Source organism: Schistocerca cancellata, chromosome 1, assembly GCF_023864275.1.
Source record: "Schistocerca cancellata isolate TAMUIC-IGC-003103 chromosome 1, iqSchCanc2.1, whole genome shotgun sequence".
NCBI classification, from domain to species: domain Eukaryota; kingdom Metazoa; phylum Arthropoda; class Insecta; order Orthoptera; family Acrididae; genus Schistocerca; species Schistocerca cancellata.
Genome location: NC_064626.1, coordinates 928967180 through 928994443, shown reverse-complemented (window position 1 = coordinate 928994443; position 27264 = coordinate 928967180). Strand labels below are relative to the sequence as shown.

The window sequence follows — 27264 nt, the reverse complement described above, 5'->3', positions numbered from 1 at the left end:
CACGTACGTATGCATCCTGTCTGATCACCTGCATACATTCATGCCCGTTGTGCATTCCGACGGATTTGGGCTATTTCAGCGGGATAATGTGACACCCAACACGTGGAACACCCTTGCTACAAAATGGCTCCAGGAACACTCCTCTGAGTTTAAACACTTCCGCTGTCCACGAGCTCCCCAGACATTACCGAGCATATCAGGGATGCCTTGCAACGTCTTGTTTAGAAAAGATCTCCACTCCCTCGTTCCCTTACGGATTTATAGATAGCCCTGGAGGATGCATGGTGCCAATTCCCTCCAGCACTACTTCAGACGCTAGTCGAGTCGTTCGCACGTCGTGCTGCGGCACTTCTGAGTGCTCGTGGAGGCCCTACTCGATATTTGGCAGGTGTACAAGTTTCTTTTTCTCTTCATTGTAAAAGAAAATTTCGTTCTTTTCAACAGCCACTTTAGTTGATGTCGGTTACTTGCCACAAATACCAAATGGTGTATAATGGTTCACATATGTCTTTTACTAAAGCAATGTTTCACTCTACACTTTGCGTAGCTATTGAATACACAGAAGAGATACTGATTACGCAAATATTTTATAGCTGTACAGAGATCAGGAGTCTAACATACAAATTAAAAATTTTATTTTTAAGAAGTAATGTTCTCCAGAGAGAGCTCGTGTTTTACATAGTTAAATATCCAAATAACCTCACTTGTCTAAAAAGTAAACAACTCCAGAGAAATCATTACCAGAATCATTAATACCGAATAATTCGACTCCTGCACTTTATAATCACGTGGATTTGGTGAGTAAGTGAATCCACCAGTTTGTGCTGGTACGTCGCATCCATGTTAAACAACTCGCTATGGATCTGATCACGGAATTCCAGCAATTGCTGTTCCGACATGCCCCACGGATTTTCTATAGGCTTGACGTCAGGTGACTTGGGAGGCAAATCGAGGTTTAATAGCGTGGTGGAGTCACGTATTTTTCTAGCCCGATGAACATTTCGCTGTTGTCATCTTGAAAGCCAGGGATGAGCAATGGCCGCTTGCCACTGGCGTGCAGTTCCCGTCGTAGTGTTCTGTCACTAACAATTTGTAATGAACTTTCATTCACTGCCTGCAGAAATTCCTGTCGGGTTTGGATGCGGTTTTGATTCATAAGCCATGAAATGTCTCTCTGCTCCTTCTCAGTCGGGTTGTTTTTTATTTTTTTATTGATTTTTTTTTTTCTTTCGTGGCCATGTGTGTTACACCGTTGCCTGTAGACATGCTAAACAGTTCGCCACCAAACATCAACAAACCCAGCAACTTCATACACCATTTACCTATGGGCATTGTCAAACAGCTTTGGCCCTTTTTGCCACCCTGTCACGTTCTGACATTTACTCGTATTTAAGTACCATCAGCTTGAAACATAAAAGTCTCACTGATCGCCACTGTCTTATGTTCACGGAAAGTCAGTGTGCGAGGAATTGGCCATGTGACTTGATCAGGGCGCCATATGTAAAGGCATAAGGATTAGTCTCTGTCTACGCACTGGGGTGACTAATTTTTTGCACTGTGAGCGTAGTCCCAACGGAAGGTTCTCCAGAACAGAGTGCATATTGTGTGTGTCCTGGTGCTACAAATTTAAGAAGTCAAACACACGCGTTTACTGGAATACCTCTGTTAGCAGAATACGAGGAACTAGAACGCACTGAGTGATGCAATGAAGTCACGTTCTACCTATGTAGTCCTAACATTGAAGGTTGGGCAAACCCCTTCAGGATTATGGCGTGCTTCATAACGGCTGGAGACAGGGAACTACACAAATGCACCGAATATGGCTTTGTGCACTTCTATGATTCCGTTGTGACACAGCCCCAGCTTGTTCCACTTCTTTCATAACGTGTTCCGTGAAATGTAGACAGAAAGAGAAGCTGGTGTTTTACGGGCAAATGGATTACCACATCTGTGCATCCTATTGTAAGCTTCTCTGTTTGTGATATTTACTGCTACATGTTGTGCTGCAATATGTTTGCAATGGTAAGTAACGTAGTAATAAAACATGAAACAATACTGTACAGTAGCAACACTTAATATAAGGACTGCCTCACGAAGTGAACATATCAGGAGAAACAACCAAAATATAAAACTCATGAACAGATGTAATACAGAGAAACGTCATCTGTTAAACGAAAACTTTTGCTGACTGTCGTTGTTTGACAAGTAGTGTTTCACGCTCAGTGATTTAGCACAACACCCGCTTTCGGGAGGAACCAGGAATCAAACTTCTTTCCGGCGTCCCAGACTTAGGCTGGGATCACAATGGTACCGATATCTGTGGATTCCACCGACGACCGACATCTACCGAACACAGCCGATCTTTGCAAATCATTATGCCACTACATGCTCGATAACAATGTAGCCGATCTCATCACCCGAGCTTTCAGATTCCAGACAACAATAGGTTAAAATCGTATCAGTTTGATTTCTTCGCTCATATTGGCCGACGCGACGCGAAGCATGGACCGCTAGACTGATACGTTCGCTCAATGGAGAAGTTTGTGGGATCCTGAGAATGAACAATATCGTAATCGGGATAGGACACCACAGTTAAGCAAAACATCTATATGAAATTTAGGTGTAACTCATAACCTCATAAAATTATTTGTTCAAGTCAGAAGGATGGTGTACCTAAGTTTCTGTACAGTAGTGGACTTTTTTGGGTTTCGATAGGTGGAAATTACCAGTCCACAGATTATTATTACTAGTTACCAGCATCTTTATGCTCAGTGGTTTACGTGTTCAGAGCAGCTTATTATAAACTTCATTTTTGTCTATCCCACGCATGCTGAATGACGGTCATTAGAAGTTACTTGACGTATGTTTGCACAACTTCTAATATATTCCGCCAAACAGTGTTTGTAATCTTGGTTTTCAAGGCCACCAAGAATCATCTCGAGTATGTAAAGTCGAAGACCCATTAGTAAAACACTTTCGGCAAACGAAACTTACTTACGAGTACGCGCAGAAGTATGATTCGAGCTCTATTAAAACTTCCGATATTCGTATTATAGATGCAAATCTAGCTCAAGGAAATCTATAAATGGCACATGGATATTTGACATCTGGGGATTACATCTTTCCAACATTTAGGCCTATATTCTGAAAAGTACAATTTCAAAGATTTTATGTGAAATGTTTGATGCTATTTCCGATACCCTAAAGGCTTATTTAAAACCTAATATTTTCATTCTTGGATCCGAAAATTTACAAAATGTTAAATTTATTCTATACCGGTATCAAATTTTGGAGCTATGCTTCGTGCTTCCTTCGTTAAAAGCTTCTGTCAGCCTGAAATAGTGCTGCCACCAGAGACCTTGTTCCTTCCTTTCTCAAGTCTACTGGGCAAGTGTTTAAGGAGCACTGAAGCTTCCAGTTTTAGAATTAAGAACAACAGCCATCATGAGTAACTTAGAAGTAGATATCCTCGACTCAGCGACGCAGCTTAAAACACTTCATAAATGCAATGCCTCTGATCCAGATTGTGTACCAGGCAGGTTCCTTTCCTAGTATGCTGTCACAGCTTCATACTTAGCAATCATATACAACCTCTCGCTCGTAGAGTGATCCGTACACAAAGGCTGGAAGGTTGCACAGGTCCCACCAGTACCCAAGAAAGGAAGTAGAGGTAATCCGTTGAATTACAGATCCGTATCACTGACGTCGAGTTGTAGTAAGGTTATGGAACATGTATTGTGTTGTGTCTAGACAAGACAGTCCAGACACAATGCGAGGAAGCCGAAAGGCACGCGCTTAAACTCACGCAGGCTGGCGTGAGGTCTGAAACAGGATACGTAATGAATGCTATAAAGAAAAGTACGTAGCTTCTGGAATACTTAACTTTAATCCACATTTGTAGAACATCGCTCTTGATGATACATTAATAGAATCTCAATATTAATTGAATACGGCGCCTTGCTAGGTCGTAGCAAATGTAGCTGAAGGCTATGCTAACTATCGTCTCGGCAAATGAGAGCGTAGTTGCCAGTGAACCATGGCTAGCAACGTCGGCTGTACAACTGGGGCGAGTGCTAGTACGTCTCTCTAGACCTGCCGTGTGGCGGCGCTCGGTCTGCAATTACTGACAGTGGCGACACGCGGGTCCGTCGTATACTAGCGGACCGCGGCCGATTTAAAAGCTACCACCTAGCAAGTGTGGTGTCTAGCGGTGACACCACATGTTGTGTTCGAACCTTATGAATTACCTGAAAAAAAAACGATTTATTCACAACCAACACAGATTCAGAAAATACAGTTTTAGCGAACCACAAATAGCTCTTTTTTCTCACGAAGTATGAGTGCTATCGACACGGGATATCAAACTGATTTCATGTTTTTAGATTTCCAGAAGGCTTCTGACATCGTTCCTCACAAGTTCCTAATATCTGGCATTCTCCTAGGAAGTGTTAAAGGCCCTCTGCTGTTCCTGATCTATATAAACGATATAGTAGAAAATCGGAGCAAACCTCTTAGATTGTTGGCCGATGATGCTGTCATTAACCGTCTTATAAAACCATCCGATATCCTAAACCAATTGCAAAATCATTTAGATAAGATATCTGTATGCAGAAAAAAGTAGCAATTAACTATAAATAATGAAAAGTGTAAAGTCATCCACATGACTACTAAAAGGAATCCGCTAAATTTCGCTTACACGATAAATCACACAAATTTGATAGCTGTAAACTTAACTAAATACTTAGGGATTACTATTAAAAATAACTGAAATAGGGACGATCATATAGATAATGTTGTGGAGAATGCAAACCAAAGACTGCTATTTATTGACGGAACACTTAGAAAATGTAACAGGTCTACTAAAGAGACTGCTTACATTACGCTTGACCGCTCTGTTCTAGAGCGCTGCCTTGTTGTGTGGGATCCGCATCAGATAAGACCGACGAAGGACATCGGAAAGGTTCAGTGAAGGGCAACTCGTTTTGTATTATCGCGAAAAATGGGAGAGAGTAGCACGCATATGAGGTGGCAATCATTAAAACAAATAGTTTTTTGTTGCGGCAGGACCTGCTAATGAAATTTCAAATACCAGCTTTCTCCTCACCCACCACATAGCGCGATATGAACGTAGTTACAACTGCATTTCATAAGATCGAAAATCAGCAGAATAAATTCGATGTGGGCGCTACTCACATTCTGTTTTTCGATAAAGCAAGGCCAGCGAGAGTTCGCCCAGGAAGATTTAAATGTTCGTTTTTCCGTCGCGCTGCTCGGAAGCGGTAGAGAAGTAGCTTGAAGGTGGTTGGATGAACCCTCTGCAAGGCATTTAATTGTGAATTGCAGAACAAACATTAAATGTAGATGTACATATATACGTAGAACATAATTATCTGAATGTGCCGCTAGATTCAAATGGCTCTGAGCACTATGGGACTTAACATCTTTGGTCATCAGTCCCCTAGAACTTAGAACTACTTAAACCTAACTAACCTAAGGACAGCACACAACACCCAGCCATCACGAGGCAGAGAAAATCCCTGACCCCGCCGGGAATCGAACCCGGGAACCCGGGCGTGGGAAGCGAGAACGCTACCGCACGACCACGAGATGCGGGCGTGCCGCTAGAACTCCATAAATTGTCATTATATTCAGAATAAAGTGAACTGCTGTGAAAGCACAAATCTACCTTTCATTAATTAAATAATACTCGCTTACTCGCATAGAATTTTATCCATGCACTATATAATAGAAACATCATTCACATTCATCACATAAATTAACCATTATGTCTTCGTAACCTCATTGGCGAAACCTTTATAGAGAAAAGTCGCCCATCTTACCACAGCAGCGTACTAAATCGCACTCGGAACAACGTGTTTTGGAGGAATCCTAACTGCAAGTTACCGCGTTTTTAATTTTTGTGACACAGAATTTTTTCCTTTGTCTCATATACTTGTAAAAGTCGTCGTATAGTTCCAGTAGCTGATGATAAAGTGTACAGTACTCGCCACGTTCTTTCCGAAACAGGTGTAGCTAATTTACCTGCATTCAGCATCTTTCTAATAGCAAACGCCGCACTGCAGCACTCATCTCCAAGCACAGATCCCACCCTTGAAGTTTAAAGTCTAGCTTCATACAAAGAACAAATTCTAACCTAACCTCACCTGTGGACTCCGCGAATAACTGACGAAGGAGATCGGATCCACCGTGACCAAACTGTCGGCCGATTCATCGACAATCAATGGCGACGTCATCTGGCGACCGCTGCCTGTACCGCTGTGAACGCAGCCTTACGTTTCCCAACATTTCATTACATAACATCAGGACGGTTCCTTTAACTGAACAGTTCGTACCGAATAGAACCAGTACTTTGTCTTTAATGATCCCGATGTCCTTTTACAAGATGTCCACTGGCCTTGCTTTATCGAAAAACAGAATGTGAGTAGCGCCCACATCGAATTTATTCTGCTGATTTTCGATCTTATGAAATGCAGTTGTAACTACGTTCATATCTAATTGTTACGTTTACTATCATACTGCTTACTATCGTGCTATTTTTATTAGAAGCAATGATGTCGGCTGTCTAACCCACGGTTGTATAAGGGACTGTCCTTTCCGGTCAGGAAGGCCATTAAAGTTTCCACTCAGACTTTGGTTGTACTCTTGTGGGTAAGAATAGCTTACCCGTTTCGACTTATGGTAGCCGAACTGTTAAGAACTTACCTCTTTCTTTCCCTCTGGCCAAAACAATTTTCTTAGTTTCTGCTCGTTAGGAAGGCGACACGTTACACGTTTCACCTGGCCCTAATTTTTTATTGAGAAAAAGTTAAGCTGAAAGGTGTAAGAGCATTCGTATTTCACATCAATCTTTTGGCACGAACGCCATTAATAGTAACTGCTATTTATTGCGGCTGATAATTCTTGGTCATGCCTTCGTATAGTATTCGTTGCTTACGTCTTCACAGGAAGACTAAGAACATGTTGTCAAAATGCATTGCGACTCCATAAACTTCGTGTACTCTCTTGAATTCAGACTTGTGAACCTCAGTGACATTCTGTGCTCGGATATTTTGTATGTAAAAATATACTCCTCAACACTATTTTAAATCTGATAAAACGTTTTCCCTTCTATTTTGTGTTCATCACAGAGTCCAGCTATTTACAAAATCTGCATGCAAAACTTCATATCGAGACAGCGATAGTGGTAAAGTAAAGCGAGGAAATGACTTCAGAAAAAGTTTGTATATGGACGCTAAAAAGTTCTGTTCCGACAACCACGTTACACCGTTATAGATTTTCTAACTGCTTTATGCACCACATTTCAAAATGTGATGGACGGATGGAAACTCCTATCTGCCCTCCTTTCTTGGCAATATAGTCCTCTGTAAGTCGTCGTATGTGCCCTAAATTCTGTTGCAGATTTGATAATAATGTCACATGATAAAATGACACACATATTTTGCTGTTTGGAATGTTTTTGTCTGGAATAGTTTGTTTTATCAGCAATTATTGTGTAACACAGACGTTCACGAACTTAAATGGTAATCCTTGGAAAAAGTTCTCGTGTAGCCCTGTTGGGTAAATATAGAGAAGTTGTATTCGAGTAAGTCTGTGCAACCATTATGCTCCCTCCTTCGTAGGTCTTACGTGAGGGAAGTGAGATTGAGGTATAAGATATTAGGGAACGTTCGGAGGCATATAGGCAGTTATTTTTCTCTCCCTCAAAAAACCAATGGAATAGGAAAGAAAATCGATATTACTGATGCGACGCATCCTCTGCCATGTACTCCTCAGTGGTCTGCGACGTATACTTGTAGATGTGAATGTAAAGAAACTACAATCCGTACAGACGTGCGTAAGTTTGTTAGCTGTGGTGGCGAGGTGAACTGAAATATTCAATAAAAAGCAGTTACTATTAATGGCGTTCGTGCCAAAAGATTGATGTGAAATACGAATGATCTTACAACTTTCAAATTAACTTTTTCTCAATAAAAAATTAGGGCCAGGTGAAACGTGTAACGTGTCGCCTTCCTAACGAGCAGAAACTAAGAAAATTGTTTTGGCCAGAGGGAAAGAAAGAGGTAAGTTCTTAACAGTTCGGCTACCATAAATCGATCTTTATTTTACAATTGCCATTACCAACTTTAGCCCATATAAAAAGATACTCATCGGCATTTAACTTCTTCTTCTTTCTCGTACTCAAAACAAATGGCATACTTGGAACAAGAGTACCATAAGACAGTTTAGCCAAGAGTCCTGTAGTCTCAGCTATACTCCATGCACTGCCCGGGAATCGAACCCGCGTCGCAAGAATGGGAATCTTGCGTGATACCACTACACCAGCAGTGCTTCTCGGGAGTATCGACTATGATTCGATTATTAATGCTTTATCTCATGTCCTTACGTTTGGTAGCGGATGTAGACTGATTTACTTCATTTTCTGTCGTTATGTTTAACACTACAACTGCAGTCTCAAAAACGAGCTCAGCACAGTACACATTTTCATCACCTATGCAACGTACTTTTAAACAGATTTAACAGATGAATAATCACTACGGGTCACACGCTTTCCTCACAGACAAAGTATGTTATTTACGATAAAATGAGCAATTGTGAGCAAGATGAGCTCAGAAACACATCATCACGTGCCCCTCCTGTATTGCCTCTACGTCCAAAACGAACATATGGCAAAGTGTGACATTTCTGAGAACGCTTATGTGCGTTTGATCGCCCTTAGCCGCGCATCTGACAAAGTGGAGCGAAATGAGATTTCAGACAACACAATCACGCGCGCCGCTCCTGTTTCAATTCGGCGCGCCGTGGCGTTAGCCGGCTATCGAACGATATCTGGCGCCTGCGCTTTGAACGCGCATTTCATCAGCCAGACATAATAAAGAATCCCGATTTCAGCAGCTATCACGGTTCAGAGTAACATCAAGTTACTACTGTTAGGTATAAATCAGTGAAGGAAGTCACATTAGCTGCAAAAAATGTCTGCACTGCCCGGGAATCGAACCCGGGTCACAAGAATGGGAATCTTGCATGATACCACTACACCAGCAGTGCTTCTTGGTCGTAAATGAATGGTGTGCGTATTAATTTACACAAGGTAATCGCACTCATTTAAATAAGTAAGACACAAAATGTCAATTTTTCATTCCGTATGGAACACTAGGGCACTTCGTGACACACTCTAATAAAAAAATACGTCAGATGCTGTCCGTGATGCGCATAGTTCGATTAACGTAGGAAGACACGCAAGAGGTACAGTTTGAGGTGGCAGGCTATTAATAACTGCAACGGAAACAAACTACGAGGAAAATTCATTGGTTTTCTTAAAGTTTAAGGTACGGTAAACTCACTTCCGTAATACCCTAGTATAAAGAATTTTTCTTATGACTGAATGTAACGTAAGAGTCAACAATGCCGTACAGGTTACATACATCCTGCTGAGGAAGACGTAATGGCATAGCACAACAAACCGCACTATGTCGTGCATACAACAGTTTTCTACAGGAAAAACATAGACAGAAGTGTAATTGCAGAGGTTAACTAACATTTCAGCTTGAATATATACGTGTATATAAACTAGAAACCGTATTTTACATTCTCCACGCACGTCTAGTCCGAATTTTCGAATTTAATGTCATCTGTCGTTAACATGAAAAGCAGACACTCATTAGGTGGAAGACATACTCTTAAGAAAAACATTTTCTCTGTATTTAATGTTTCTACCGTTAAAAAAAAATAAATCGCAATATCTATGTCTTTGATACGTGAACACAAAGTGTGCATGCTTACACTGAGACCTGTCGTAAAAGAATCTAAAATTAGAGGCTACTTGCGCGTCAAATGTCAATAAGAAACATCAAAAATTTGTTGGTTTCCTTGTGAATGGCGCAAAAGAATTTCTGGAAGCTTGAGACAACTGTACATATAAGTATTTTTGCAAGACCTTTAGACTGATGAAGAAGTATCTTACTAATTTTTCTGTCACTATTTAATGTAACGACAGATTATCGTTGCACTCCTAACTTTTAATTACTCTACATTTATCTGAACTGCTGGATACAACGACACGAAACTGTTAATAGTGACGAATTTATAGCTGTCATCATTAATTCTAGTATGACGGCATCATTTTGGAACAAATCAACTGAGGGGTAGCGGTCATTTCATTCTTCTAAACATGTAATAGACTAGGTTGAAGATAGTATGTTAATCTGTTTACTTTTTTCTGCATCACATGAGAACGCAAAAAAATCGACACAATGATCGAGAAAGACACGAAACAAGTTTCAGCGTTACAGTACGATCAAATTAATTCATACAATTGTCACTGAATGCATCAACGAACTTCTATGGATTCTTGATAAGGCTTTCCAATCCACGTGACCAATTCATTGGAAGCATTATGTGCGTTGGTTTATGTAATCATTTATTAAATAATGGCAACATTCTGCAGCTTCTTTTGTGAGACTGAATATAGTATCACTCACTCTTGAATGTCACGATTTGTTAAGGTTTACATTAGAGGAACCGTTAAGTTATAAGTTCTGCTTTAAGATGTCGCAGATAACACATGCGGAACAGGAATCTGCGCCTCATCCTTGCGAGTGCTTTTCTGCGATGCTCTCTGTAGAGAGACTGCCACGTCATGTCACGTTCTGCAGCTTGTGGATTGTCCTCGACATCTGACTACTTGTCTCGCTTCAAAAGCGGTATCCCACTGCCGTCTCTCTCATTTCTACTAGCTCAGGCCTGACAGATTGGCCGCCATAATACATTCATTTGCTCAAACGAACACAACAGGGCTGACGTCATAATCTTCTTTGAATGTCGTGGTCTGTAACTCCTAACACATTTCATTCTGTTGGCAAGGTGTCACTGGGTGAAAATCTGGAAGAGCAAAGGCTGAGACTTAACATTATTTCCTAAGGCTAGAACTGGTACTTACCGTTTCACCAGAGCCACAGCTGCCTAATAGATTAACTCCACACCATTCTTCCAATTCTTACCAGACGCAAAATTCAAACCTAGATCTTCCATGCGGCAGACATTCTGAATGCCCAACCGTCAAAAAAGGGTAGACAGGAAACATATTTTCAGAGTCTCACAACCGTCTGTGTTATTTACAGAACATTCTTCACAATACAGCAGAAGCATAAGAACGTTTTTGAATATTGAACAATATGAAAGTGGAGGCGACATCGCAAAGTTCTGTTAGTTTGGTGAACAAATTTCCTAAGTGAAGTCCTATGTTAATTGTTTACTCTCGTGTTGTTTCGACGGCCTGGAGAAAATATCCGTTTTCCCAGTCGTGGGTAATGATGGAAAAGCGCGACTTTAACGAACTTTGTGTTACATGCTTACTAAGTGTAGAGGAGTGACTTCCCTCTAATTGCATGGTTGAATATCGAGGTGCTGCAAACACTAACGAGGAAAACTGGAAGTTTTTATGTGGCTTTCGTAACAGTAATATTGTCACACAAATAGCAGTTATGACGTAATACACATGTGTCATAATTAGTAAGATATTCCGGGATATTACTCCGTGGCTGAAGGGATTTCACTTTAAAACCCGACGTTTCGTCCACATCTGCGAAGGACATTTTCAAGGGGGATCGTAGCTTTGTTTAATGTTCGATGGAAACCCTGGCTCGCTGCTGACTATGCTGGCCGCCATGGCCGAGCCGTTCTAGGCGCTGCAGTCTGGACCCGCGCGACTGCTACGATCGCAGGTTCGAATCCTGCCTCTGGCATGGATGTATGTGGTGTCCTTAGGTTTGTTAGGCTTAAGTAGTTCTAGGTTCTAGGGGACTGATGACCTCAGATGTTAAGTCCCATAGTGCTCAGAGCCATTTGAACCATTTGCTACTGCCTACAGCAAAATTCCAGTGGCACGAGCTTCCGCGCAGTGGCGTGACGTCACATGTTTTGAATACGCGAGCGCAACTGACCGTCGTGCGTTGTTGCTATCAGCCCATAGTGGAAGACTGGTACACATCTTCTTCAGCTTCGGAAACCAAATTTCATTCAATTTCACGCCTTCCTCCTTTCTATTAAAATTCCTAAGCTGTTTCACTATCTCCATGGCCTCCGTCTATAGCCTTTCATGGTATCCGCTTATGGCTGCCAGTACTTGAGTCCTATGAAAATGAATGTTGTGGTCTCCTGGCTGTAAAGGAAGTTCTGTAACAGCTGATCTGTCAGTCTGCCCTCTTCTGCAATTGTCCTTGTGGTCTTCGAGTCGTTCCTAGACAGCTCTTTTCGTAGCACCCAAGTACACCTCCCCACAACTACACGGAATCCTGTGAATTCCAGCTGTTTCCAGCGGTTGGCAAGCATCCTTGGGCGATTTCAGGTGATCTTGTATCTTCCGTGTGGGCGTGTATACCGCGATGTTCGGCTTTCTCAAGATCTCTCCTATGCTGCCTGTCACATCCTTAATGAATGGCAGGAAAACTTTCGAGTTCGCCGGCGCTTCAGCATCGCTATGATTTCTACGTGGTGGACTTCACGCTGAAATCCCTTCGACCACGGCATAATAGGCTGGAATATTTTATTATTTGTGATAACTCCGGCAGTGAAAGTTTACATTTTACAAATGCACCTGAGAGCAAATCTTCCGGACGAAAGTGACTTTCGCATGATGTATCTCTATCAAGTAACACAACTCGACGAAACGTGGACCATACATAGAAAAACATATTACAGTTTAGTGCAGAAGGTAAGTGAAAGAAATACGCAGTGAGACGAAGAGAAATGACACATTCAAAGACAATAATTAAACTGAAGTCACAGGGCTTTACCATGGTCCCCTGGATATTCCGAAAAGCTGGACACGATTCTTAACAGCGTATGTGATCACAACAGTCGGTAGTGATCACAACAGTCGGTAGTGATCACAACAGTCGGCAGTGCATTGTCTGCAACGCGCTCGCACCCTGGCCGCAATGTTGGTAAGGAGTCCTTGTTGTAGGGCGTTCGATTCCTCCATTAGCGCGATTGGCAGCTGCAGGATGGCCATTGGTACACGTGGACATGTAGCAATAAGTCTTCCCAACGCACCCCACAATCATGTACTTGACGGGATTCAAGTCGGAGAAAGGGCAGGCCATTCCATTAGTCGAATATCCTGTTCTCCCAAGGGATTCTCCACCTGCGCTGGTCGATGTGGTGGCGCACTGTCATTCTTAAAAATGAAAGAGTCGAATGCACTCCTGGGAAAACGGACATTGGAAAGGAATAGTGTGTCACAATAACGTTGATTGATGAGTGTATCGTGGTTAAAGATGCGGAGGCCAGTACGCCCATGTAACATAGTGCCTCCCCCCCCCCCCCCCCCCAAGAACACCTGGGCGACAAAAACGGTTTTTTCGACAGTGTTCCGCGATGCAACTAGTGTTGCATCCTCTAGCCATAACAGGATACGACCAACATTGACGAACATGATCGTCATGATAGTCCATACGTTATGGTGTCAGGAGGCATAGTATTGCATGGGTGTGCTGATCTGGCACACGGTACACTGAACACGGTACACTGACCGGTCAATGGTATTGCAGAGATGTACTTCTTCCGATGTGCGTCTTTTCCGGGGTGCATTCGGTCCTGACGTTATTTTTATAGATGACAATGCGCGACCGTGTTGACTTGCGCAGACGGAGGAGCTGTTGGAACAAGAGGCTATTCGGCGAATGTACTGGCCTGCCCATTCCCCTGACTTAAATCCCGTAGAGCACGTGTGAGATGCGTTCGGAAGACATACTGCAGCACGTCCACAGGCACTAACGACCGTCCAGCTGGTGTGAATAGCGTTATTAGGGAATAGGACGCCCTCCCACAAGAACTACCCATCAGCCATGTGACCAGCATGGCAGTACGTTTCAGAGCGCGCAATGCTGTCAGTGTGTTCACACGCCCTGTTAAGAAAGTTGTCCAGCTTTTTGTAACGTGCAGAGTCTAATAACCCTACCACAACAAAGGTCAAAAATTAATTATGATTGTAGTGTTGCTCACGCTGCTAAATATTGCATTTTCGGGCAACAACAAAGTTATATTATGTGGCAGGTGTCATTAGAGCACAGTTAATAAAGTCATTTCTTGAAATAATGGATAAACTAGGCACTCATCTTTTCGTGTTTCCCACGCTGGTCTCGTTGTGAACTCATGGCTCAATCGTCGAAAATCTAGGATCAAAATGGCTCTGGGCACTATGGGACTTAACATCTGTGGTCATCAGTCCCCTAGAACTTAGAACTACTTAAACCTAACTAACCTAAGGACATCACACATTTCCATGCCCGAGGCAGGATTCGAACCTGCGACCGTAGCGGCCACGCGGTTCCAGACTGAAGCGCCTAGAACCGCACGGCCACATCGGCCCGCAAAATCTAGGTAGTGATGATTCCAAACTCAGATGCAAAGAGGCCTAGGTGTTATTCTGCGATATTCAAAAGTTTTATAGATGTGTTTCATAAACCATTCTTGAAGATTCAACTTTTGCAAAAAAAATGGTTAAAATGGCTCTGAGCACTATGGGACTCAACTGCTGTGGTCATAAGTCCCCTAGAACTTAGAACTACTTAAACCTAACTAACCTAAGGACAGCACACAACACCCAGCCATCACGAGGCAGAGAAAATCCCTGACCCGCCGGGAATCGAACCCGGGAACCCGGGCGTGGGAAGCGAGAACGCTACCGCTCGACCACGAGATGCGGGCTTCAACTTTTGCAAGTTAGGACAATGCTGATGTAAAAAAGTAATCAGCACTCCGAATTTAAGTTGCACTTCTTTTTTATTACTTTTCTTGTAATATCACGTAACTCGTTCCAAAACATACTTGAAAATATCTTTCGCACTGTTAAAGTTCCCATTTCATAAACTGACTACAATTTGCGTCTTTTTAACATGACGACCAAAGCTTGACTCTCTAATAATCGCTTACGCGCCCAAAATTCAGAGTTACAAGTACGTCAAAGATAATAGTGACAAAATAAAGAATACTCATAAGAATAATATCATTGCAATATATACATATCGGTGTATCGAAGTACCTCTACATTAATGAAATCAAATCTGAATGTTGTCACAGAAATATGTTAACTATTTTACAGAAACACAGCAGAATTTTGCTGGTATCGAGATGATGAGGTGAGGTGCCGTAACGGTTACGTAATTCAAGTACCATTACAAGAGGAACATCGCAAATCGCGGTTACGTCGGTGTAATTATTGTCTTTGAACCTAAGTGACATTTCTGTCCGTCTCCCTGCGTATTTCTTTCAGTTATCTCCTGTACTAAACTGTATGTTGTCAACTTGGCCGTGACAAATCATATGAAAGTTACGCTCGCCTTACGTTCTGAACACTAGTGTATTATCTTCACTTATTGACGATTATGTTGTTTTGTAGACGTTGCATGCGATTTCTTCCGTAAGAAGAATGTAAGTTCATATGCTCTGTTCTACATATTTACGTGCATCGAGGACACTTTCATGTGACTATTACAGTTTGCATATTCAAAGAAAGTATTCTAACGAATGGAGATATCTACTCTTGAGTTGTTCCATTTCAAAAACGACATGATACTAAAACATACAAATACGCCTGAACAAGCTGATTTTCAAAATACACTGAAGCGCCAAAGAGACTGGCATAGGCATGCGTATTCAAAAACAGAGATATGTAAACAGGTCGAATACGTAGCTGCGGTTGGCAACGCCTATATAAGACAAAAAGTGTCTGGCGTAGTTGTCAGATCGGTTAATGCTCCTACAATGGCAGATTATCAAGATCTAAGTGAGTTTGAACGCTGTGTTACAGTCGGCGCACGAATGATGGGTCACAGCATCACCGAGGTAGTGAAGAAATTGTGGCGTACGACAGTCTCACGAATGTGCTGTGAATATCAGGAATCCGGTACATCATCAAATCACCGAATCGTTGTGGCTGGAAAAAGATTCTGCAAGAAAGGGACGAACGACGACTGAAGAGAGAAGTGACAGCACTGCAACCCTTCGGCAAATTGCTGCAGATTTCAATGCTGGGTCATCAACAAGTGCCCGCGTGCGAACCGCTCAGCGAAACAACATCGATATGCATCCTTGATAGCTGCATTACATTGAGTCTTACGCCTTGCCTGGGCCCGTCGACACCGACATTGGACTGTTGTTGACTAGAAACATGTTGCTGGTCGGACGAGTTTCGTTTCAAATTGTATCAAATGGCTCTGAGCACTATGGGACTCAACTTCTGAGGTCATTAGTCCCCTAGAACTTAGAACTAGTTAAACCTAACTAATCTAGGGACATCACAAACATCCATGCCCGAGGCAGGATTCGAACCTGCAACCGTAGCGGTCTCGCGGTTCCGGACTGCAGCGCCTAGAACCGCACGGACACTTCGGCCGGCAAATTATATCTAGTGGATAGGCGTGTACTGGTATGGAGACAATCTCGTGAATGGACCCTGCATGTCAGTAGGGGACTGTTAAAGCTGATGAAGGCCGTGTAATGGTAGGGGAAGTGTTCAGTTGGAGTGATATGAGACCACTGATACACCTGAATACGATTCTGAGAGATGAGACGCACTTACGTATCCTGTCTGAACACCGGCCTCCATTCTTGTCCATTGTGCGTTCTTACGTACTTGGCCAATTCCAGGAGGACAGTGCGACACTCCACAAGTCCAGAGTAGCTATAGAGTGGTCCAGAAACATTCTTCTGAGTTAAACACCACCGTTGGCGACGAAACTCCCCAGACATGAACATTATTGAGCATATCTGGGATGCCTTGCAACGTTATATTCAGAAGAGATCTCCACCCCCTCGTGCTCTTTTGGATTTATTGACAGCCGTGCAAGATTCATGGTGCCAGTTCCTCCAGCATTACTTCAGACATTAGTCGTATCCATGACACGTCGTGTTGCGGCGCTTCTGCGTGCTCGCGGCCGCTCTACCCGATGGTAGGCAGGTGTACCAATTTATTTGGCTCTTCAGTGTATTTGTACCGCTCACTGCTGTGGGCTGGCTCTGAGCACTATGCGACTCAACTGCTGAGGTCATCAGTCGCCTAGAACTTAGAACTAATTAAACCTAACTAACCTAAGGACAGCACACAACACCCAGCCATCACGAGGCAGAGAAAATCCCTGACCCCGACTGCTGTGGGTTATGGGGTATCGTCACTCTGTTACAATGTACTGTAGCTTGTGGATTATACAGGGTGGCGCACGAAATGTGTTACCAATTATTTCTTTCGCAATTTACGAGACACATTAGATACCCCGCTGGGATCTCTACAGCTGTACTAGGAGAGCTTGGAAAAACAAATGAGTTACGAAATGACGTGTAATTCACGATACTGCCGCTAGGAGACTAGTAAGCAGCAATGGCTGACAATGGAAGACTTACGACACAGCAACGATCGGAAATTGTGTTACTTTTTCATTAAACGAAAAGCCTTGGTATGACTCAGAGGCGTTTTCGACAACAGTTTAACACACGATGGGTCCCTTGAAAGAAGACCATCGACAGGTTGTACGATAAATTTGTACAGGAAGGAACAGTATTGGAAGCGAAGCGACCTCAGCCTAAACCTGTTTGTTCGCCGGGGAATATTGAAGCGGTACGAGTTGCTGTACAGAGAAGTCCCGGGAAATCGTGTAGAAAGGCAGCAGTGCAACTGGGAATATCCAGACGCTCCGTTCAACGCATTCTTAAAAGTGACCTCCATATGTACCCATACAAGATGACCGGTGCACAGAATCTCACTGAACAACACAAGCAGCAGAGACTACTGTTTGCTCAGTGGGCGGAGGATATTGAAGAAACTCTCAACAACGTTTGGTTTTCAGACGAGGCGCATTTTCATTTAGACGGTGTGGTTAACGAACGAAATGTACGCTTTTGGGCCACCGAAAACCCACAAGTGCTTCATGAAAGACAACATTATGCTCCGAGGATTACAGCGTGGGTAGCAATTTCCAGTCACGGACTTATTGGACCCCTTTTCTTTGAAGAAACTGTGAACAGCGAGTGTTATTTGAGCATGCTTCGCAATAGCTTCAGTCCACAGCTTCTTGGTACTGCCTTGCCCTTCAACACGCCGTTGTTCATGCAAGATGGAGCAAGGCCACATACCGCAAACACTGTGTTGGAGTTTTTACACAAGCATTTCGACATGCGGATCATTTCACTCAGGTTTCCAGGTCGCTTCAATGACGGACAAAATTGGCCCCCCAATAGTCCAGACCTCAATCCATGTGACTTTTTTCTTTGGTGGTACCTAAAGGCAAAATATTTTCCCAAAACGTCCATGTGATTTAATGGAGCTCAGAAGACTTATTCTTCAAGCTCGCAGTGAAATTACGGATGTGCCGTAGGGTAATCACTAACTTCAGTATTCGTTTGAAGGAAGTTAGGAAACGAAGTGGTGGACATATTGAGCATGTGCTGAGTTAGAACAAATCTCCATGGAGGGCTCTTCATTGTAGTATATGTTCCTTTCAGGTTGTATTGAAAATAAAGGTTATATTCAAAAACAAAATGGTAACACATTTCGTGCGCCACCCTGTATGTGTGGATATAGAATTGTTCATTTTTGAAATAACTGATTTACGAACGCATAGTTTCGCGACGATGTAAAAATTCTCTCTGGCTTCCAGCCGGTTTAAGTGCTTTGATATGCACGAGCTTCCTCCAGAGTGCTCCTCGGCCATTGTTAAATGATGACTGTCGTGCGACTGCTGCTGTCGTCCTTGTACACGGTATCCCACATAAAACGCGCGGCTAGTTTCCAAGCGAACCCCGTCAGAGCGGTGCAAGTGGGTCATAGCACTCACTGCCCAGTCTCTGACGCATGTGGTCGCGGACTCATTCGCTGCAGTTGGCGAGTGCGCGGGACGGCGATACCTAAATTGGCTCACACGCTCTCTCGTGTAGGAATTTCGCGTAGCGGCCCGATTCACGGTCAAGAGCAATGGCACAAGTAGGGTAGGCCCGCAATAGGAGCGGCACACGGCCAACGGTACCCACTGCTGAGAACAGCGAACCGGTGCGGGCTGTGGGCCGTCTGCCGACCTGCGCGTGCTGAGAAGTGGACCAGCGCCGCCCGCGAGGTGCCGAGGGGGCCGCGATGTGGGCCGCGCCTCCTAACCCGGACACGCCTCGCCCCGCGCCGCTGGCTGCGTCTCGGGCAGATTCCAGAAGGTCCCGCCCGTCTTCCTCCATCTGTTTCGCTCTCTGTCGCATCTGGAACAGTGCATTCATGAAGCAACAATCTAGAGATGTTCACCAATTAGTGTGACGAGTCTAGTCCATGAACGAGGCGCCACAGCCGGGGGGAAAAAAAATACTTCCTGGCAGATTGAAACTGTGTGCCGGACCGAGACTCGAAATCGGGACCTTTGCCTTTCGCGGGCAAGTGCTCTACCAACTGAGCTACCCAAGCACGACTCAGGCCCCGTCCTCACAGCTTTACTTCTGCCAGTACCTCGTCTCCTACCTTCCAAACTTTGCAGAAGCTCTCCTGCCAACCTTGCAGAACTAGCACTCCTGAAAGAAAGGATATTGCGGAGACGTGTCTTAGCCACAGCCTGGGGGATGTTTCCAGAATGAGTTTTTCACTCTGCAGCGGAGTGTGCGCTGATATGAAACTTTCTGAAAGATTAAAACTGTGTGCCGGACCGAGACTCGAACGCGGTCCGGCACACAGTTTTAATCTTTCAGAAAGTTTCATATCAGCGCACACTCCGCTGCAGAGTGAAAAACTCATTCCAAAAAAAAAAGGTTCAAATGGCTCTGAGCACTATGGGACTTCATCTGTGGTCATCGGTCCCCTAGAACTTAGAACTACTTAAACCTAACTAACCTAAGGACATCACACACATCCAAGCCCGAGGCAGGATTCGAACCTGCGACCGTAGCAGCAGCGCGGTTCCGGGCTGAAGCGCCTAGAACCGCTAGGCAATAACGTCTGTAAAAATAGCAACACGCATAATGCATGGTGACATTAAATCCAAAGAAAATTACTGCGATAGGAGTGTACCAACGTAAAGTGATTAAAATAACAAATAAGCAGTAAACCCGTAGGTCCAACTGCTCTCTGTCTCGTGTGACGGGACTCGTCCGTGTTAAATCAAGTTGAGCAAGTGAAGTGCTACTAAAGAAAGGAAACATGCAAAAGCTAGTATATCTCGTCAATGTCACTGAGTTCGAACCGGGTAGAATAATCGCTCTGGGAAATATTTCCTATTTTTTTTAATGCTGTGAGATTTCGGTTCGCTCAAGAAATACTTCTGCGGCAGTTATTGTGCGTATACCACGCAATGTGATCACAGTATAGCATGACCGCCGTGCTGTCCTCATTCTCGTTAATCGTTTAAGCGAACACAGCGACTGTCTCTTTGGAAAGGCCATTCTTGCTTCAAATTTACCTAATTCCAACCATGCTACCTCTCGGATAATTTAGGGATCAACAGAACATATGCTTTAATCGTGGTGGCATGGTTATATAGTTACAGATTTCCAAAAACATAATTCACGAAGGCTAAAATGAAGTTACAGTATAATTGACAGACATCATTTTCTTTTACATCAACGGTATGTCCACCACGTTATTATTCGACCCCAAATGTGTTTGTTCATTGAATCAAACGCATTCCTAAATACTCATCCATTTACGAATCTTTTGGATTCGACGAGCTACTACTGTAACCTGTTACTTAACTTGCTCTCATAACACACCGTTGCTTTGTGTGACTGAATGCCTGTAATAACGCCAGACTTCGGAGGAAATTAAAATTGCATCCAGCATAGCATATTAATCTCATTCTTTATTATTCCTGCGTCATCGGAGAAGTTACTTCGATCTGGTGACCTGGCGAGAGGACAGCCCAAATCGATTGTGAGATACGCTCTAAGGCGGCAAAAGGCTGATAGAATGAGTAACCGTTGTTTCATATAGCCGCCGGTCTGTGTCTTTGTTAGTTCTTTGTGCTCATTCTCTAACTAACCTGAGAAAGTTTATTCATCGGTCTTAATTTTAGCTGTTATCAGATATTTACCTATTTCTTTCTCGAAAATGTGTTCTTATAAAGTGTACAACTGTTCTTCTGTACAAAACTGTATCGAGTACGTAAAATGATCTATGTTTCAGGTAATTTTCATTTTATTTTATCCTTTTCTCTTCAATGTACAGGAGAAGGGCCCTCTTAGAACATGTTAGGGGAAGCATCTCGTCCTTTAGGTTCCGTTTTTTCTATCGACAGCAGTAACATAGAGCTAACTGTATATGAAACTGAACGCTATCAATTTCTGATGCGAATTCATAAGCAGCACCGTATGCCTGTTTCCATATTTTTCGTTATGGTCATCAGCCATTCGACATCAGCCTCTGAATATCTTCTAGAGATTTTCTTGTATTACGGCTTTAACTTTACGAAACTATTATCTATCTACCTTCCATTAGATAATCGTAGTGTTTCTTATTATATCTTGGAATCACCAAAAAACCCTTCTCGGTCCACACACATTCAGCCGATTATACGTCTCAGTCAATACCATTTCATTTACGTCACGATCACAATCTCCTCTTCCATTGTAGTTAATTCCCTATTCTATTTGTTATAAATTCTGTGCTACTAATTGCCAAGATAATGTATCAGCTATAAACGATAATGGGTTTAACAACATAATTTATAAATTTTCCTGTATTTTAATGGTTCGAGAGAATTAGTGTAATTTAAGGGAAAAATGAAGTGTTGATGAACGTAGCTGATTCTCAATGTTTCAGGAAAGCTTTCATGGCCGAAGGAACCTTATAAAGCGATCGTATACTACGTCAGATACCGAAGACAGACTGAGCTCCAAATAGGTGTACTTGCTAAACACATTTAGTTACTGATGATCGTCTTCAGAGCCATACACAACACGCACGGACACGCAAACACACACACACACACACACACACACACACACACACACAAATTCTTTTCTTACATTGCTGCAAGCAGAATAAACAATTCGTCCGCTGCCACTACAGTGATCGACTTTAAACTTGCCAGAGCGTAAAAAAAATGGACCCTCACGAACCGCAAATACGTTCATCAGCTGTTAAGTTATAATACCTATTTGGTAGCGAGGAACACAACTTTCTTCCATTACAAGGAGGAGAACGAGTCTTTGGTATGAACTCCATGACAGACAGAGAGTTCCGGGATTCCAGATTCAGATTTCTGAGTCCTTGGGACTCACTATTGCTGGCCGGAATGGCCGAGCGGTTCTAGGCGCTACAGTCTGGAACCTCGCGACCGCTACGGTCGCAGGTTCGAATCCTGCCTCGGGCATGGATGTGTGCGATGTCATTAGGTTAGTTAGGTTTAAGTAGTTCTACGTTCTAGGGGACTGATGACCTCAGCAGTTAAGTCCCATAGTGCTCAGAGCTATTTGAACCTTTTTTGACTCACTATTCAACGTGACTAACGACACACAGTATGTAGACACACCTGAGAAAAAATTTGTCACTATCGGGTGGCATTACGCTAATACCGTTTAACATTGCCTCTCATCTTGATAATGGCCCCACTTCGGTGAGGGGAAGGGTCCACAGGTCTCTTCAAGTATATCATATCCAACTTCAATCACTCACTGACGATTAGATCTAGCAGATCTATTCAACTTAATAAATGCTGATTGGGTCATGTGGCGGGCCAGTGGAGATATGGTAGCTTGGAGTGTTCGTCAAATTTATACGTCAGCTCTGTAAACACGGGAGATGTCATTTTGGAAGACGCGAGTGTAAACAGCAAGAAAGGATAACAGCTGATGGCCGATACGGTTAAGATAGACATCATGGTTTATGTTCACTGAAAACTGAGTAAGGGGACCAAGTCATGGAACGAAAATTACCCCAAAACTCCCTCCGGCTGAAAAAGACCCAAGATACTCTCCAGCTTCATTTTCTCGTCGGCGCATTAGACGTTGCCACCACTTTTAACAGTTGCGAAATCGCGACCACACGCCTCCATTCTGGTGATATGCAGTTTCTGTGTTGTTTGAGACGTGCATCGTTACGTGCCGCAATGAAGAAAGGCCTTTTAGAGGTGTTAAACTCCGAAGGTCCACTGCGCGCAATTTCTTCACAGTGTTCGCTCAGAGAAATGGGTCAGGTGGACCGGCATTCACTGGAAGCAGCAATCCGCTCCCCTTTTGAAAACGATTGTGAAGGATAAGGCGTAACACTTGGTCTCGTAATGTGGTGTCCATCTGTTCCCAAGTCGTACGGTCTCGGAATTTCAATACCAAACCTCTCCGCAACGCGCAACGCCGGCCGTTGTGGCCGAGCGGTTCTAGGCGCTTCAGTCCGAAACCGCGCTGCTGCTACGGTCGCAGGTTCGAATCATGACTCGGGCATGGATGTGTGTGATGTCCTTAGGTTACTTAGGTTTAAATAGTTCTAAGTCTAGGGGACTGATGACCTCAGATGTTAAGTCTCATAGTGCTCAGAGGCTCTTGAAGCATTTTGAACAACGCGCAACGCCTCTCTTCTTTACGCCAGCCAGCAGCGTTAGTTGGGCGTCTCCGCAATACTCTTGTGCCGACTAAACAGTCCTGTGACGAGACGCTCCGCCCTTCTTTGGATCTTCTCTATCTCTTTTACTAGTCCAACGTGGTAAGAGTTCCAGACTGACGTGCGATACTCAGGAATCGAAGTGTTCTGAAAGCTACTTCTTACGTGAATGAAATGCATTTCCTTAGTTATCTTCTGAATCTGGTGCCTAATTTTCCTACAATTTGTGTTATGTAGCCATTGCACTTTTTGAGATTGCAGGTGGTTAGTCCTAGATATTTTGTGGTAATTACTGTTTCCATCGGTTGTTAGTAACTGTCGAATAGCAGTAGACCCATTCCCTTACTTGCGCTCTATACGTTTCGTTTGCTTACTTTCAACTTAAAATGCCATTTCTTACCATTTTTTTCATTTACTGTAACACATATGATGATTTACATTTACGAAATGACAGTGAGTATTATTACTATTAGTAATGCAAACCCAAGTTCGCTCGTGATTTTAGCTGGTGGGTCCGAACCCAGGGCGAGTGAGTCATAGATTAGATTAAAATCAATCTCATCAGTATTAGCAACGAAAGAGTAGCTAACAAAACATGTGCAGAGCAATTTCGCAAAGCAAACACAATTACATGGAATACGTACAGCAGGATATAGATGTCAATCAAAGCCAGACGTCGCTACCACGCAGCTGTTCCTATAGAAGCACTCCGCGGTACGGCTACATGATCATTAACTACAAGAGTGAAAGATATCGAGAAAATTTAAAGATAAATACTGGAAAAATATTTGGAACCAAAGCTCAAGGAGGTATCTGAATGCGCAAAAGTTCATAATAACGATATTCGCTGACTGAGTGGCTCACCTCACTTGCACGTAAAAGACGTATGACATTCTGTATTTATATAGGACGAATGGAAGTCTTTTGCTTAGCCAAGAAAATCTTCCAGATCATCAGTAAAACCCAGCATTCCAAATATTATGTTGTCTAGTAGACATCCAATTGACCTCACAGAAACCGGTATTGAGCCACTGGCGACTACACGAGCTGCATATAGGTAGAAAATCAGTACACATAACTTAATTCCCAAGATTCCAACAGGAAGGAATTTCAAACTTTAAAAACGCGTGAACGCAAGAAGGAATGCAGACCCAAAGTGAAAGGAAGAGTAAGTTTCGGGAAGATAAGAAGAACAAGTAAGCCAGTGCTAAGTAATGGTTCCACGTGCTCCTTAGAGGGGGAAATGAAATATGCAAGGTGGTCAGAAACAATCTGAAAAAGCATGTCACAGTGTTGTAGGGTAGGTTGTGCTGAGAAATAATTATTAAAAACAGTCAATACGCTGCGCCGTTTCCGAGTTAATTAGTATTGAAGTTAGCCAATCAGGCCGTTGCGCGAGCAAATGCAAGTGACCCGCCAGATACATTTAGTGTCAGTTGTTTTCATAGCGTACGTGATAGCGCATGAGACTCCTCAGCCTTTGTCTCGGGTTAGATCCTTACTACCGTCCATGTTCGATGTTCGTAAGCTGTCTCGTTCGATTTTAGGAAATCAAACGAAGAACTCTTTTGGGGTGAGAAGAGGTTATTTACTGATGGATGCTATGCGGGGAACAGTGAATGGCAGAGGAAGGAGGGTGGATGGTAAAAGGACAGGAAACAAGTATGAAAAAACGAAGAGGGTAGCAAATGACAGGAATGCATGCAGACTACATGTGAAGACCTGTCCAAGGGCAAAACAAAAAACAAACAGAAATGCAAAACGAAGTATATTTCTGTGGCCTTTATTTGTGAAAGCCGCTGAAATGTCATAGAGAGGTATTCTGGCTGTAGTCTGCAGTAGTGCCTGGTCAAGATATTCGTCGACTCTTTCACCATACCGGTATCCAATTGTGTATATCACTGGACAACGTCTGTTCAGTCTGCAATTCTTAGCTGGTGTACAGACGAACCCTAAAATTACTTTGTTGAGTCAGGTAGCTTGCCGCACAGTGGTTTTTCATGAACTGGACGGACATGGGATGGTTATCGTTGAAATTAGAAAAATTGTATTCGTTTCTGTGGAAATTTTAGTATCATTTTTTCCCTACCGACTTTGAACTGTATTATTGATTTCCTGATGCGGACATTATCGGAGGAGGTTGGTAAGAGCCAGTTGGAGGCGGTGTATGAACTTTTAGCAGTATCCATATTCCAGTCGAATCGTAGGACCTTCGAAATTTTTCGAAACTGGTTAGTATACTGCAGGGCTTTTATTTATTGACTTCACCGTCTCGCTGGTGAAAGGGAGAATGGGGACGCTTATTTAAGCGTCCTTGGTAGCAATGTAATGAATTCATCTGGGTCCGCCAAGAAACTTTTCCGAGGAGCACCGCAACGGCGTAAAGAGCGCGTGGGCCCTGACCGTGGCGGCCAGAGGGTCTACTTCGCTCGACGCTGCGAGAAGGAACGTTTCAAGGTGGTGAGCAACACGGCCATTCCCGATGACTTCTGTAAACGACTCTATGCACGAATGCACGACTGCATTTTAGGTAGAGGGAACCTTAATAGGTCTGTCCGTGTGAGCACGACCCTGAGTTTATAGTGCAGAGTCCACGCAGGATACCGTGGCCAATGTACAGTGACCAATTTTCGTCCAAAGCGCTGGGTGAGTTCATTCATTTGTTCGAAAGGGGAGGCCGACAGTGTTTGCCATCTTTCCCTAGTTGGCGATGACACAATCGAGGCGCACGCCCTGCGATGTTTCTCAAATGATTTTACAAAAAATAGTCTGTAAAAAAAATTCATTTTTGCATTACATATAGCTTTATATGTCAGGTACAAGGTATGAGACCATAATTTCATTATTGGCCATAGCTCTCGTGATATTCGCATGGAAGCAGAATACCGTGCGAAATTCGAAAAAGTTTGTAATGAAAAGCTGGCCAGTGTGGCCGAGCGGTTCTAGGCGCTACAGTTTGGAACAGCGCCATCGCTACGGTCGCAGGTTCGAATCCTGCCTCGGGCATGGATGTGTGTGATGTTCTTAGGTTAGTTAGGTTTAAGTAGTTCTAAGTTCTAGGGGACTGATGACCACAGCAGTTAAGTCCCATAGTGCTCAGAGCCATTTGAACCATTTTTTTGTAATGAAAAATAGGGGAGCTGTGATTTTGGCGTTTGTTGCATATTACACGATATGTTTCTGTGCATGAAATTTAGCTAAGGTATCGAGTTTTTCTTTAGTCCTGCGTGGAAGTCTCTATCCGTCACCAATCTGTAGAAAATTCATCTGATGCAGGACAATCATGTGCAATCGCGTCGAGCCAGTGATATAGCCAGAATGAAGTATTCACAACATTTTTCATGTTTCTTAAATATTTTGAGGCATCTATTGAGGTTTTGGCAAATGATAGCAGACAAAGAGTATTTTGTCATATGATTATTGTACAAAACGTTATTACCCACAATGTTATTCCACTAATTGCAAACTTTTTCTATGGGAGAATGTCATTTTTAGAGGCCGTCGGTACTTGGTGAAACAAGAAAAGCTATGGGTTTTGGGAAAACATAAGTGAAGATATTACACATTTATTTTGTACCGAGGATATACTTTTTCTCAGTTCCTCAGTTGATAACGATGAGGTCCCATACTACGAGGAGCGTAGGGGACGATACGAGAAAAAAATGGTTCAAATGGCTCAGAGCACTATG

General features: G+C 43.2%; 2 non-coding genes across 2 annotated transcripts; both read right to left on the bottom strand.

Moving 5' to 3' along the window:
• Positions 1–8278: 8278 nt before the first annotated feature.
• Positions 8279–8349, bottom strand: Trnag-ccc (transfer RNA glycine (anticodon CCC)). The gene has a single exon. It is a non-coding gene; the product is annotated as a tRNA-Gly (tRNA).
• Positions 8350–8995: 646 nt separating this feature from the next.
• On the bottom strand, positions 8996–9066 carry Trnag-ccc (transfer RNA glycine (anticodon CCC)). Its single transcript has one exon. It is a non-coding gene; the product is annotated as a tRNA-Gly (tRNA).
• Positions 9067–27264: the final 18198 nt, after the last annotated feature.